Genomic DNA, 15,288 nt, shown 5'->3' on the forward strand with positions numbered 1-15,288 from the left:
CCGGACCAGCAAGAGTACCGGGCGGGGCTGGAGTCAGCCCTAGTGCCACCCTCTGGAACTGCCTCTTAGCAAGACCTACATCTGCTTCCACAGGCCTCGCTCTCCAGCTTCAGCTCTGGGCTTGCTGGATCGCAGTCCTCCTCTTTGCTGACTCCGTGTCCTCCAAGACCACTGCTCTCTTTCCCAGAGCCCCTTTGGCTCTCTATCCCAGGTCACATGAGACGCTAATCGTCCAACCCACCCTTGTTCTGCCTCCTCAATTAACTTCTGGCCCATCATTAAATCTGCATTTGTATGAAATACATCTTGTGGACGGCCTAGGCGGGCAGACAGCTGGCGTACATGTGTAACGGGGAGGGGGAGTTTCTCACCAAGCTTTTCCATCTGGATTTGTTCAGTAATCTCCCAAAACCCCAGACTAATCTCTCTGAACACTGTGGCATAGTGGAAAGACCTTGACCATGGAGGAGCTGGATATCGGGTTAAGTCCTGGCTGTGTAGCTTTGAAAGTGACTTTATGTTTGGGGCCGCAGGATCCTTATCCATAAAACAGGGTTACAGATCCTCATTCTGCAAGGTTGTTTTAAAGATAAAAATGCAGGGACTTCCCTGGTGGCGCAGTGGTTAAGAATCCGCCTGCCAATGCAGGGGATGTGGGTTTGATCCCTGTTCCGGGAAGATCCCACATGCCGCGGTGCAACTAAGCCCGTGCGCCACAACTACTTAGCCTGCGCTCTAGAGCCCACAAGCCACAACTACTGAGCCTGAGTGCCACAACTACTGAAGCCCGCACTCTAGAGCCTGTGCTCCACAACAAAGAGAAGCCACCGCAATGAGAAACCCTCACTGCAACGAAGAGTAGCCCCAGCTCGCCACAACTAGAGAAAGCCCACGCGCAGCAACAGAGACCCAACACAGCCAAAAAAAAAAAAAAAAAAAAAGATAAAAGGCAAAAGAGAGTATCTGTTAAGCAATAAAATTTGGTAGAATTTTAAAAAGCATTTAGATAGAGCCTGGCAGACAAACATCAAGATTTTGTTGAATGGAATGGAGAAGCCTGTATGATGGTGAACAACCACCAACAGCACAACAACAGCTGCATTTATTGTGCTCCTACACTCGGAGGTAGGCACCCTTAATATCAACATTATTTTACAGAAGAGGGGAAAAAAAGCACAGGGAGGCTCAGTAATTTGCCTATGGTCACACAGCAGTCAAGTGAACAGAGTTGGGATTATGAACCCAAATTGTCCAACCCCAAAGTATAAGCTGTTAACCATTATGCTAGGTTAGTAAATGAGGCTTGAAACACAGCAATTAAGTCCAGAACCTTCTCTTTTTTTTTTTTTGCCGTACGCGGGCCTCTCACCGCTGTGGCCTCTCCCGCCGCAGAGCACAGGCTCCAGACGCGCAGGCTCAGCGGCTATGGCTCACAGGCCCAGCCGCTCCGCGGCACGTGGGATCCTCCCGGACCGGGACACAAACCCGCGTCCCCTGCACCGGCAGGCAGACTCTCAACCACTGCGCCACCAGGGAAGCCCAGAACCTTCATTCTTAACCACTGTACCAGCTTGTCAGAGCTGAAAGGGGTTCTAGGACTAATCTAACCCAGCACTCTCATTTTCTTCCCAGCAGGAGCCTAAGGTCCAGAGAGGTAGTGTGACTTTCCCAAAGTCACACAGTCAGTTAGTTGAAGAATAGGACAAGCACCCTGGTTTCCTAACTCTTGAACCCCATGCCATCACTAAGTATCACAACGACCATGAGAGGCCTTCAGGGAAGGAGTCTCGAGGATGTACCAGAATTTTTCCAGCAGAAGTGTAGGGAAGGCAGACTAATCAGAGGGAAGAGCCCATGCGAAGGTCTGGCGGCCATGAAAGTCTTTTTTTGGAGAATAGTGAGCTGTGAGGTACATGCAAAGGTTGGGGCTGGAACAGATGATAAGGCTGGTTTTCATATTAAACCATATTTCTTATTTCCACATGGTTCTTTTATTGTTTAACACTTTCTTATTCTGTCTTATGTTGCTAATATATTTCCTTATCTCTTTCGTATGTTTCTAATGTTAATTAAAAATTCTTGGTCTATCTGTTCTAATGTCGCTGACTCCAGTGCTATCTCAAGTCAGTTTGCTGTTTTTCTTTTGAAGCCTCTGTGCTCCAGCTGGTGATACAGTGGGGTTGAGGGTGCTGCACATACCATCCCTAGAAACAGTGAGGGAAGACATATGGCTCCTGGCCCCTCGTCCTCAAATCAACACCAGAGTAACAATAGAGCAAAAACATCACTAAGCCTAGGAAATCCTGGAGAGAAACGGAATCTCCTGGGGAGACGGAAGGGGATTTTAACTTGGTGTGTGCAGCGCTGGAGGGTGGGAACGCAGGAGCCAGGAGAAGGGGCAGGGCCTAGTCTTTAGCAGGTGGAGAATATTGTAGAAAAGACAATCGCATTTGAGCTCTGCTCTTGCCTCTTTGCATCAAGCCTTCCCCAGCACACCTCCCCACACACCCTGCCCCAAAACATGCCCACTTGCCCTGGAGCAACCGAGGCCAGCATTCTCACTTGCACACGTGGGGCCCAGGCAGACAGTCCAAGTATATGCCGGAGTAAAATCAGGGCCGTGCAGCAGGCACCATGGAATTGCAGAAATGAAGAGGGAACTAATGGGGTGACAGGCCTCCACGGTCACTCCACCACCCCTTCTCTTCTGGACCTGGAGGCTGGTGGATTATGACCTAGGCAGACAGAGAGCCCTCTCCCCTGGCTGCTTCTTCCTGGCATCCAGAAAGTGAGGCTCAATCCTGTAGAGTTAGTTACTTGGTGGGGGGGCTGGGGGTGAGGGTCGTGATGACAAACCCAGGGAGGAACTACGCAGTTCTGACACCTGGGGGCCTCCACTCTGGGACTGTCATCTCCTTGGGCTCATCAATGCTGACAGAGACCAGGGTCAGGCTTGGATTCTTACCCCAACATGCAGCACCAGACAGAATAGCTGAAACCCTCCCACCCCGAGGAATGAGCTCATGGGTTACAGAACAGGGAATCCGAGGAGTACACTGGCTTCAAAAGAAAAACAAACCAATTAGAGATACCACTGAAATTGGCCGTGTTCAACAGATGGACTGAGAATTTTAAAATAAGCATTAGAAACACGCCAAAGAAATAAGGAAAGATATTAGTGAAACAAAACAGAATAAGAGAGTGTTAAAGGACCCAAGTGGAAATATTCTATATGAAAAAACAGTTGAAATAACAAACATAATAGGTAGAATTAACTGCAGAATGGATACTGCAGCTGAGGAATGAAATAGGGAACTGGGATATCAGATGGAGGAATATTTCCAGGAAGAAGCCAGGAAGGATTAAGAAATCGGAAATATGAAAGAAATGGTAAAAGATCAGTTAAAAGTTAAAACAGCAGCCCCAATCTTACTCCATTAATTTGAAATGGATCATAAACCTAATTGTACAAATCTTCTTGTTTTTCTTTTTTTTTTGGCCGCACCACATGGCATGCGGGATCTTAGTTCCCCAGCAGTGGAAGCGCCGCGTCTTAACCCCTGGACCACGACGGAAGTCCCCATAATCCTAACTATAAAAGCCAGAACCATAAAGCCTCTAGAAGATAACATAAGCAGGTATCTTTGTGACTTTGGGGTAAGGCAAGGAGTCCTAACTTCATTAAAAAAAAATGATAATTTGGACTTCATCAAAATTTTACATTTCTGGGGCTTCCCTGGTGGCGCAGTGGCTGAGAGTCCGCCTGCTGATGCAGGGGACATAGGTTCGTGCACTGGTCCGGGAGGATCCCACATGCCACGGAGTGGCTGGGCCTGTGAGCCATGGCTGCTGAGCCTGCGCATCCGGAGCCTGAGCTCTGCAACGGGACAGGCCACAACAGTGAGAGGCCCACGTACCGCAAAAAAAAAAAAAAATTTTACATTTCTGCTCATCAAAAGATACCATTAAGAAACTGAATAGACAAGACACATAATGGTAAAGAATACGCACAATACACATAGCTCCCAAAGGACTTGTATCCAGCAAATAAAGAATTCCTAAAGTTGCCAATAAAATGATTTACAACCCTCCCACACACAATGGGCAAGAGACGTAGCCACTTCAAAATGAAAACATACGAATGACCAATAGTTCATGGTGCTCCACATAATTATCATCAGGTAAATGAAAATTAAACCCATTTCACACCCACCAGGATGACTAAAACCAAATCAAAATGACTTGCAAAATCAAACATTGGCAAGAATGTAGAAAAACTCATGGTTATGTAATTAAGTACACTGACTTTGGAAAAGTTTGGCAGGTAAACCAACATACACTTATCACATTATCCAGCAATTCCACTCCTAAGTATTTGCTCAAAAGAAATGAAAATACACCCAAAGGGCTTCCCTGGTGGCGCAGTGGTTGAGAATCCGCCTGCCAATGCAGGGCACACGGGTTTGAGCCCTCGTCCGGGAAGATCCCATATGCCGTGGAGCAACTAAGCCCATGCACCACAACTGCTGAGCCAGTGTGCCACAACAACTGAAGCTCGGGCACCTAGAGCCCGCGCTCTGCAACAAGAGAAGCCACCACAATGAGAAGCCCGCACACCGCAACAAAGAGTAGCCCTGCTCGCTGCAACTAGAAAAAGCCCCTGTGCAGCAATGAAGACTCAACGCAGCCAAAAATAAATAAATAAATTTATTAAAAAAAGAAAGAAAATACACCCAAAGAGTCATACATTAAGTGTTCATAGGAACTTTATTTATAATACCCCCAAACTGGAAACATTCTATTTATTTAATGGCGGCATGGCATGTGGGATCCTAGTTCCCCGACCAGGGCTTGAAGCCACGCCCCCTGAATTGGAAGCGCGCAGTCTTAACCACTGGACCGCCAGGGAAGTCCCTGGAAACAGTCTGAATATTCACTAAGAGATCAATGAATAAACATTGGTGGTATATTAATTCAATGGAAAACCACTTGGCTAAAAAAGGAGAGAACTATTGAGGCAACAAACATAGATGAATCTCAAAAACATTATGCTAAGTGAAAGAAGCTAGACATAGAAGAGTATCTGCTGTATGATTCCATTTACATGAAACTCTAGAAAAGACCAATCTAATCTATGGTAAAAGAAATCAGAATATGATTGCAATTTGGGAGGAAAAATAAACGGGAAAGGGTTGTGAGGCAACTTGCTAGAGAGATAGAAAATTTTTTTTAATCTTATTTTGGGGTTATGGTTACAAGGTAACGTAATTGGTCAAAATACCACATTGAATTGAACACTTAAGATCTGTGCATTTTATTGAATGAAATTATACATCAACCAAAATAATGAGAGAGATGGAAATATAAGCACCAACATCTAGATATCAGGAGTCCCATGAGAGGAAAATAAATCAAAACAAGAGATATTTGAAGAAATAATGAAGACAACCTTGGAACTGAAGAAAAATGATAGATCTCAGTTTGAAAGCATCCCAAATACATCAGACAGGATAGATAAGGAAAACCCCACACTCAGAAATATTAGAGTGAATATCAGAAGACACATTCTCAAAGTCTAGAGAAAAACAGATCACTTACAAAGGAATAAGTAACAAATTGAATTGACCAAAGTCCCAAAGGAAAAGAATTTGAACTGAGAATTTTATATCTAGCTAAACTGCCATTCAAATGTTAAAGGCTAAAAAAAAAAAACATTCAATGGCTCAGGTTTATACAGAAAGACACCCCCCCCAAAAAAATTTTGAAGTAACTGCTTCAGTAATAGAAACAAATTCCACATATGATACTAAAGATATGTGAAAGCTGAGCAAATAACTTAGTAAAGTTTAGTGTTTAAAAAAAAAATCCCCAGATCAAAGAGAAGAACAAGACAAATATATAATATCTAAACAACTGAGAACTGTAAAACCTAGACAGTTTTAATGTGCTGTCATGGGGCTCAAAGGCATGTCACTAAAGAGTATAAGGGTTGAAAGGGAAGAGAGAGACCAAAGGCTATAAGAAAGTGCTAATCTTGTCTTTGCAGGGAAGAGCTACAGCTAACAATTCTTTTAAAGTAATAAAATATTGAAATGAAACAGAAAAAGCAAGATAAATTGAAATTAAAAAGGAGGATACACACATACTTTTCAGGAACACTCAAACATTTAAAAAATTAATCACATACCAGACCACAAAACAAGTCTCACATTTTAAATAACAGGTCTTCACATAGTCCACATTCTCTGACCATTAAGTTTGAAGTTAGTTTTGAAAAGGACAAACAATTTTCCATACACTTAGAGATTAAAAGATCCCTAAATAGGGGCTTCCCTGGTGGCGCAGTGGTTGAGAGTCCGCTTGCCGATGCAAGGGACACGGGTTCGTGCCCTGGTCCGGGAGGATCCCACATGCCGCGGAGTGGCTGGGCCCGTGAGCCATGGCCGCTGGGCCTGCACTTCCGGAGCCTGTGCTCCGCAACGGGAGAGGCCACAACAGTGAGACGCCCGCAAAATCCCTAAATAACTCATAGATCAAAGATCAAAGAAATGTCATAGTAGAAATTAAACACCACTTAGAACTGAACGACAATAAAACACTATATATCAAAAACTGCAATGCAGCAAAGAAAGTCTAAAAATTAATGAGCTAAGTTTCCAATTTAGGAAATCAGAAAAAACAGAAACTCGAAGAAAATAAAAGGAGATTACAAAGAGCAGAAATCAACAAAACAGAAAACAAAGATTAAACTGAGAAGATCAAAGCCACAAGTCAGTCCTTTAAAAGAGTCAATAAACTTGAGGCAAGATTAATTTTAAAAAATAAACAGAGAGGGGCTTCCCTAGTGGCGCAGTGGTTGAGAGTCCGCCTGCCGATGCAGGGGACACAGGGTTCGTGCCCTGGTCCGGGAAGATCCCACATGCCGCGGAGCGGCTGGGCCCGTGAGCCATGGCCGCTGAGCCTGCGCATCCGGAGTCTGTGCTCCGCAACAGGAGAGGCCACAATAGTGGGAGGCCCGCATACAGCAAAAAAATAAAAAAATTAAAATATAAAAATAATAAATAAATAAAAATAAACAGAGGGAGAAAGAGATAATACACAGTTATTACGGAAAAGAGGAATACAATAAGAAAATGCTATACGCAACCTTACACTGATAAATATGAAAATGCAGATTAAATGCATACATTTCTAAAAATACATATATAACATACCAAGACTGACTCAAGAAGAAATAAGGAAACTAAATTAAAAAATTGAAACAGTAGTTAAAATCTTTCCACAAAGAAAACAGGCCAAGGTGATTTTACAGGTGAGTTCTATCAGACTTCAAGAAGCAAATTATCTCAATTTTACCCAGACTTTTCCAGAAAACAGTAAAAGAGAAAATATTACCATCTACTTCTGTGAGGCCATTATTATTGCAATACCAAAGCCAGAAAAGCACAACATAAAAAATGAAAATTACAGACCCATTTTATTCATGAAAACTGATAAAATAATTCTAAACAAGATATAAGAGAATAACCAATATACAAGTTAGACTTATCTTAGGACTGCAAGGATGGTTTAATATTAGAAGATCAAATATGTAATTAACTACATTAACAGATTAAAGGAGAAAAACCATATAATCATCTCAAGATACTTTTTGAAAGCATTTAATGCAAATTAATTCAACACAAATTATTATTTTTAAAAAGCTCTCTGTAAGTTATGAATAGAAGCTTCCTTAACCTAAAAAAAGCAATTTATAAAAAATCTGCAATACATATATATTAAATGGGGAAACATTAGAACATTATCTCTAAAATAAAAAACAAGACAAAGATATCTAATACCACCTTTAAAATTTTTAAGATTGTACTGGTAGTCCTAGACAGTGTAATAATATGAGAAAAAAAGTTAAAAGCATAAAGATCTAAAAATACAAAAGAAAACTATCATTACTTGTAACTGATTGTCTGCATAGGATCTACAGACAAATAATTGGAAATAGAGTTTAGCAAATTAGCTTGATAAGATCAAATGCAAAAAAAGCCTATTGCATTTTCATACATCAGCTACAAAGAGAACTGGAAAACATAAGAAAAAATGGGTACCCAGATGGGAAAAAAGTTGAATTGGATCCTTATCCTACACTATACACAAAATCAACTGAACATGGATCAAGGTCTTAAATGTGAAAAAAAAAACTTTGAAACATTTAGTGGAAACTGTAGGTGACAGCTTTCTGATCTCAGAGTTAAGGCACACTTTCTTAAATAAGATCCAAAAAGCACTAAATATTAAATAAAACAGTGCTAGGTTAGACTCTATTAAATTTTAGAATTTCAGTTTCCAAAACATCAGTAGACTCAGAAGTATAAAGAACTATTACAAGGAAGTTCCCTGGTGGCCTAGTGGTTAGGATTCCGCGCTTTCACAGCCGTGGTCTGGGTCCAATCCTTGGTCAGGGAACTGAGATCCTGCAAACCACACAGTGGGGGAAGGAAGGAAGGAAGGGAGGGAAGGAGAGGGAGGGAGGGAGGGAGGGACGAAGGAAGGACTATTACAAATCAATACGAGAAGAACAAATAAAGGACAACTAGAAAAATGGGCAAGGGACTTCCCTGGTGGTCCAGTGGTTGGGAATCCACCTTCCAGTGCAGGGGACATGGGTTCGATCCCTGGTCATAAGATCCCACATGCCTCGGGGCAACTAAGCCTGCATGCCTCAACTAGAGAGGAGTCTGCACGCCTCAAGGAGGAGCTGGCGCACCGCAGCTGGGACCCGACACAGCCAAAAATAAATAAATAAATAAATAAATAAATAAATAAATATTTAAAAAGAGAAAGAAAAAAATGGGCAAAAGGCATCTCACACACACACATTCAGACACACTTCTTCAACCTCATTGGCAACCAGGGATAATATATGTAAATCAAATCTACAGTGAGAAATCGTTATACTTGTTGGGTTGGAAAAAATAAGAAGTCTGACAACACTTACGGAAGACGTAGAACAACAGGATCTCTTATATGTTACTGGTGGGAGTATAAACTGATACAATCATTTTGGAAAACAGTTTGCTCTTATCTTCTGATACTGAACAAATATTCATATACCCTATGACCCCACAATTCCACTCCTAGTTATATATCAAGAGAAAATTTCTATATATATGCATTAGGAAGCATATGCATGAATACTCATAGTGCTTTTTCCACACTAGCAAAACCCTGAAAACAACCCAAATGCCATCAACAAGAAGTTGACTAAATAAAAACTGTGGTGGGAATTCCCTCGAGGTCCAGTGGTTAGGACTTGGTGCTTTCACTGACAAGGTCCCAGGTTCAATCCCTAGTCGGGGAACTAAGATCCCACAAACAGGGCAGCACGGCCAAAAAAAAAAAAATTACAGAATACTCAGTGGAATATTATACTGCAGCTAAAAAAAAGAATTACAGCTACATGCAACCATTGGATCAATCTCGGCAATGTAAGATGGAGTGAAAAAAGCAAGTCCCAGGAGATTATGTAAAGCATGATACACTTTCATAAAGTAAAAAAATGTATATTTTACATAATGTATATAACACACACATATATATGATTTTAAATACTAATCAAAAAAAGGCAAAGGGAATGAGAAACTTCATATGTATAACACATATATCTGTGTGTGATAATAATACTAATAAAGTATTAATCAAAATTTAAAAATAATAATTTTAAAAGGCAAGGGAATAAGAAAGCCCAGACTCAGGACAGTGGTTACCCCACGTGAAGAAAGGTGGGTAGGAGACAGATGGAAGAACCCAGAGGAAGATGTAAGGTATTGGATGATGGCTCATAGGTATTTAAAATTTATTTTTAATAATAAAATAGGGACTTCCCTGGCAGTCCAGTGGTTAAGACTCCACGCTCCCACTGCAGGGGACATGGGTTCGATCCCTGGTAGAGGAACTAAGATCCCACATGCCACGCGGTGCGGCCAAAAAATAAATAAATAAATAAAATAAAATATACAAGAGGGCCATTAAGAACCAGTGATAAATGTGCTTGAACAAGGATCATGATTAATCCACTAAAAGATCCCAGGGTCCATAAAACAACTTAAATGAAAACAAAAATGCTCAGTAAATATTCACATTTTGTCAAGCACTACAGAAACTGTTCAACACGCTTCATATCTCATTGAATCCTCAACAGTTTTACGAGCTGGAAACCATTACTGTCCCCATTTTATGAGTAAACTGAGGTTCAGTCACTCGGCCAGGGTCAATCATCTGGAACCCAGGTCACCTCCTCCTGTCAAGGTACACAAGATATGCAACTTTATTGGCAAACAGTAAGTGCTTAATAAGTGTTTGCCTTAATTCAGAAGGGCTGTGTGGGCATATTGGAGAGAAACTGGTTGGTGGCTAGGGGACCCAGATACAGTCCTACCACCTCCCTTCACGACCTGGGAGGGTCACTTTTTTTTTTTTTCCTCTCTGTGCCTGGAGAGGGCTGGAGTGGCAAACCCCAAAGTCCATTCTTGCTTAAACAACCAGTTAAGGGGCCACCCAACAAACAGGTCACCCTTACCTTACTTCTCCTGGCAGGCCCTGCTGATTCTCCCAGAGTCTGTCTGAGGTCTGCAAGCTTTGGGTCCAGCCCACCTTCTGACATCACCTCCTGGCCCCCTCCGCTCACCACTCAGACCTTCTGTGCCCTGTTCTCTTCCCTCAGGGTTTTTGCACAGCCTGTTCCCCTGCCTGGAACACTCATCCCCAAGGTCTTTGCTTGGATCACTCCTCATTCTTCAGGTCAAAGGCCACCTCCTCTGAGCCCCTACCGCACCCCAGTCCCTCACTATTTCACAACCCTGCTCATCACTGGCTGAAATTAACCCAATTTTATTGTATGGTCTGTCTTTTGCATTACAGAGGAGCTCCTGTAACCCCAGCACCCAGAGCCACATCTGCCTGCAGAAGATGCTCAGTATTTGTTGGAAAGAGAGAGGAAAAGAAAAAGAATGATGCTGCCTCCCGCAGAAATTCTTTGTGGTTGTTCTGCCTGAGGCTCAGTTAGGTGGCTCCTCTGGCCCCACAGCTCTTGAACCTTCCTTCACCCTACAGCACCTGGTGAGTGTGTCTGAATGTGTCTGTTTACATGACCATCTCCTGCACACGCTGGTTGACCTTTGAAGGAAAAGCTAGACCAGATTCGTCTGCGAATTCCAGAAGCCAGCCTTGGGCCTAGAAGGCAGTTGGGCTAAGGAAATGTTTGTTGAATGAATGAATGAATGTTCTGCACCCATCTTTCCCCCTTCCTGACTCTGCTCCCTCCTTTTTCCAGCCTGACAGGCGCCAAGAGGTGACACCCAGGTGAGCTGACAAGAAAGGCCACTCCAGCGTGAATTTTCTGAAGTGGGGACAGCCCCTCCTTCCACCAACAGTAGTCACTCCAGACAGTGAGGGAACAAAGCCCAAGGTCAGCCCTGCCTCTGCCACAGGAACCATCTGGGGCCTGCCCAGCAAAGCCAATGGGACAGGGTTTTCTGTGCATCTCAGCCTCGCTGATTAGAGCGTGCCACAGGATGGGGAGGCTGGAAGGCCTGCCTCAGAGCCCCAGTGAGAGGCCTTGCCAAGTGAGCTCGGCCTGGCCAGGGGCCAGGGGGGAAATACTTGATTATTCCAATCAAGTAGCCACGCAAGAGGAAAGGATCTGCTTCCTCCAAAAGGACGAAGTGGGGCAGGCAGGCCAGTCCAGGGACTTGGGTGTCGAAGGGGGAAATTGCAGAGCACAGTTCTCACACAAACCAGTGCTCTGAGATTTGCCACCCCAGGAAGACTCTGAAAGCCTGAGATGGAACTCCAGGAGGGTCAGGTGCAAGGCCAGAGCCCTGGACTGAAGCTGGGGCCAGTCCCCCACTGAGGATTCTCAGTTAGCAGTAGCTTCAGCCAGGCTAATTACTCTGGCCTCCTTCTGACCCTGGTTCTGGAGACACCAGAACTGCCCCCCTGTGCTCCCCACCCCTGTCCGTTCCTCCCTTCGACCAGGACCACACAAGGGGTAGATAAACTCTGCATCCTCGGCTCGGAGGGCCAGGGAGTGTCCTGCAGTCTATTCCTGCCACTTGCTCAACTCCTGCCTTGCACCGCCTCTCTGAGTCAGGCTCTGGAAGAACCATCAGGTGCAAGAAGAGTTTATACATCTGGCCTGCAGAGATTTATCTAATATTTATTAAGTGACTCCGGGCCCACACTCTGGAGCCAGGCTGCCCAGGTTCCAATTCTGGCTTAACCACTTATGAGCTGCATGACCTTGGGCAAGTCCCTTCCCTTTTCCGTGCTTCTCCTTTTCACCTGTAAAAGCTGGGATTGGAGTACCTACTCTGTGGGAAGTTTAAGAGGACCAAATGAAAAAGGGTGTGTAAAACACTTACTTAGCAGGCCATACATGGGGATTCAGCAAATGACAACTCTTAGTATTATTAAACAAATTAAGATTGTTTGGAAGCAGGCCTAAGTCTCTGGACCAGACATCCCCAAGACAGACAATCTTTCCCTCACCAGAGGCAAAACCAGTCAGCTCAGAGCAGACTGAAAGGCAGAGGGAAAAGCCCCCAGACTCTGGGTTCAAATCCCAGCTCCTCCACCCATCAGCTCTGCAACTCTGGGCAAGTTACTTAACCATACTGAGTCTTGTTTCTGCCTCTGTGTATTATAGACCACAGTAGTACCTCCCTCAGAACTGTCACGAATCTTCCCCATCGGGGGGGATGTTAGTCCCTGTGGCTGTCGGCTCTGAGCAGTGCCAGGGAATTAGGGAGCTGGCACGTGCAGGGGCTGCCCCAGGCAGGGGTAAGGTGATGGGCTGGTTTCCTTTCCTGAAAACCTCCGTCTGGGCCCAGCCTCAGGGTGTGATGTGGGGAAGGCTCCCCAGGAGGTGGGGAGACTCCTCCACTGCAAGGATCATGTAATATCAGCGTGTACACTCACCCAGGCCTGCCTGCCGACAGCCAGCCCTGAGCAGAGGCGAGAGGAACTGACCAGCAGGCAACTTCGATGAGCCTTTCCTTACATCAAGGAGGCAGTATGGCCAGACTCCATAGCCTGATGGCTGGGATTTACATGCCGGCCTGCCAGCTACTAATGATTTCCCCGGGCAAGTGAGTTCATTTCTCTGTTTCCTCATCCATGGGGTGGGGATGATTAATTATGGTGCTACCTCCCAGGGCTGATGAGTTCCTACATCTAACACACTTGGGGCAGTGTCTGCTCCTAGGAGGTATGAGCTGATGCTATTATAGTCATTCAGGACTGCTTTAATTTCTTCCGTGAAGGATCTCCTGGCTTTCTCCAGCAGACTCAGGTCTCCCTCCTGTGGGTTTCTATACAGGGCAGTATCCACACCTGTTACATGGATGATGATCACAAGACCTGCTATGTGCTCGGCACTGTGTTAAGCATTTTATATCCATGGAGATGTTTCCTAGTCAGGGAGCAAAACCACCACTGGACTCAACTACTACTTATGACCACAGGCTCTGGGGCAGGGGCTTCTGTGCTATGGAAAGAGGTTGGGGGAAAATGGTCACCACATTACATTACTTGGAATACATGTGCCCTGGAAGGTATGAAAATATTTGCACTTGGTACCAACTGTGTGACTTTGGAGACATTACTTAGACTCTCTGGGGCTCAGTTGTAAGGATAAATGAATAAATATAAGTGAAGCACTTAAAACAGAGCCTGGTCCATGACATATTTAAAACAAACATCTATTGATATATATGTATCAATCACTCCTCCGAGTACCTCTCAGGGACAGAGGAGGAAACAGGCACGGAGGTCATACAAGGTCTTAGTTCCTAAGAGATGTTATTTCCTGCAAGTATTCACTCACCCATTCACCATATATGTATTAAGTGCATACTATGCACCAGGATGCATGTTATATAGATTCGGCAAATGATGGCTGTTACTATTTTTAAAGAAATTAATGTTATTGGGCACTGAGGGTCCATCTGTGAACAAGAAGATTGGTCAGAGGTATGACGCTGGGGAAACTCATACCTGACTAAGGGTCTGAACCACCAATAGGGAGACTGGATTGTCCTGCTGCCAATCATTAACCAATCATTCATGAGCTGATGTCACTGATGGAGAGAAGACACCAATGCAGATGCGGGAAGGGCAGCCAGGCTCAGCCTGGAGTGACTCAGGTGTTAAACCCAGCAGGACAGCCTTTTCAGATTTCCCCATGGGAACCAAGCCCAGCTGGGCTGCGCAAACCCCTGCCAGGCGGGGCAGCCTTTCGTTACGTTAACGTCATTCGACACTTGCTGAATGAGGGTACCTTGCTAGACACTGGGATTCACAAATGGCTCAGATGGGGTTCCTGCCCTCCAGAAACTCACACAGAGCCAGACACTACCTGGATGATCAGATTACAAAGGGCTGAAGATTTCCAAGCAAGATCTAGAAAAGCAGCCATGATGCCAACTGGCAACACAGGCAGGGAGGACACTGCAAGGGAGGGGACCCCAGGTGCAAAGGCAAAGATGGGACAGGTTGGGGGACACATCTGGGGAAAGATCTTTAGCCTGTGATCCTGACCTGAGTTTGAGGGCTGGTTCTGCCATCGACTTGACCTGAGCATGTTTCCATTTTGCAAAATGAAGACAATACTTTATTGGGCTGTTTCAAGGACTCAGTGAGTTCATGAATAAGAAAGAGCTTTAAAAATGGAAAAGTATTAAGAGCCTGGATACTGAGGGTGGCAGTATCCAGTATTAAAGTGACTATTTTTTTTTTTTTTTTTTTTTTTGCGGTACGCGGGCCTCTCACTGTTGTGGCCTCTCCCGCTGCGGAGCACAGGCTCCGGACGCGCAGGCTCAGTGGCCATGGCTCACAGGCCCAGCCGCGCCGCAGCACGTGGGATCTTCCCGGACTGGGGCACGAACCCGCGTCCCCTGCATCGGCAGGCGGACTCTCAAGCACTGCGCCACCAGGGAAGCCCTTAAAGTGACTATTAAATGAGTATTAAAGTGACTCATCTACGGTCCCATGGCTGATTAAAACAGGAACTAGTTTGGCTCATCCAGGATGAGGGGCCAGCAACTCAACCCCACCTCAGCTGCAACACTCCCATGTTCCCATCTCCCAGCCCAGGCTCCCCTGGCCAATCTGGGGCCCAGGGATAACCATTTCCTCACCGTGTGATCCCAGGCCCAATTTTCTAACCTGCAACATGGAGATGCCATTTGCTGTGCTACTCCCATGTGTACATGGAAGGCTCTGCATGCGGAAGAG

General features: G+C 44.8%; 1 protein-coding gene across 1 annotated transcript in view; it reads right to left on the reverse strand.

Annotated features, from left to right (window-relative positions):
- ALPL (alkaline phosphatase, biomineralization associated) overlaps window positions 1-15,288 on the reverse strand; it is a 57,004-nt gene that overhangs the window by 32,683 nt on the left and 9,033 nt on the right. The gene's annotated exons all lie outside the window — the stretch shown is intronic.

Source organism: Lipotes vexillifer, unplaced genomic scaffold (assembly GCF_000442215.2).
Source record: "Lipotes vexillifer unplaced genomic scaffold, Lipotes_vexillifer_v1.1 scaffold496, whole genome shotgun sequence".
NCBI classification, from domain to species: Eukaryota; Metazoa; Chordata; class Mammalia; order Artiodactyla; family Lipotidae; genus Lipotes; species Lipotes vexillifer.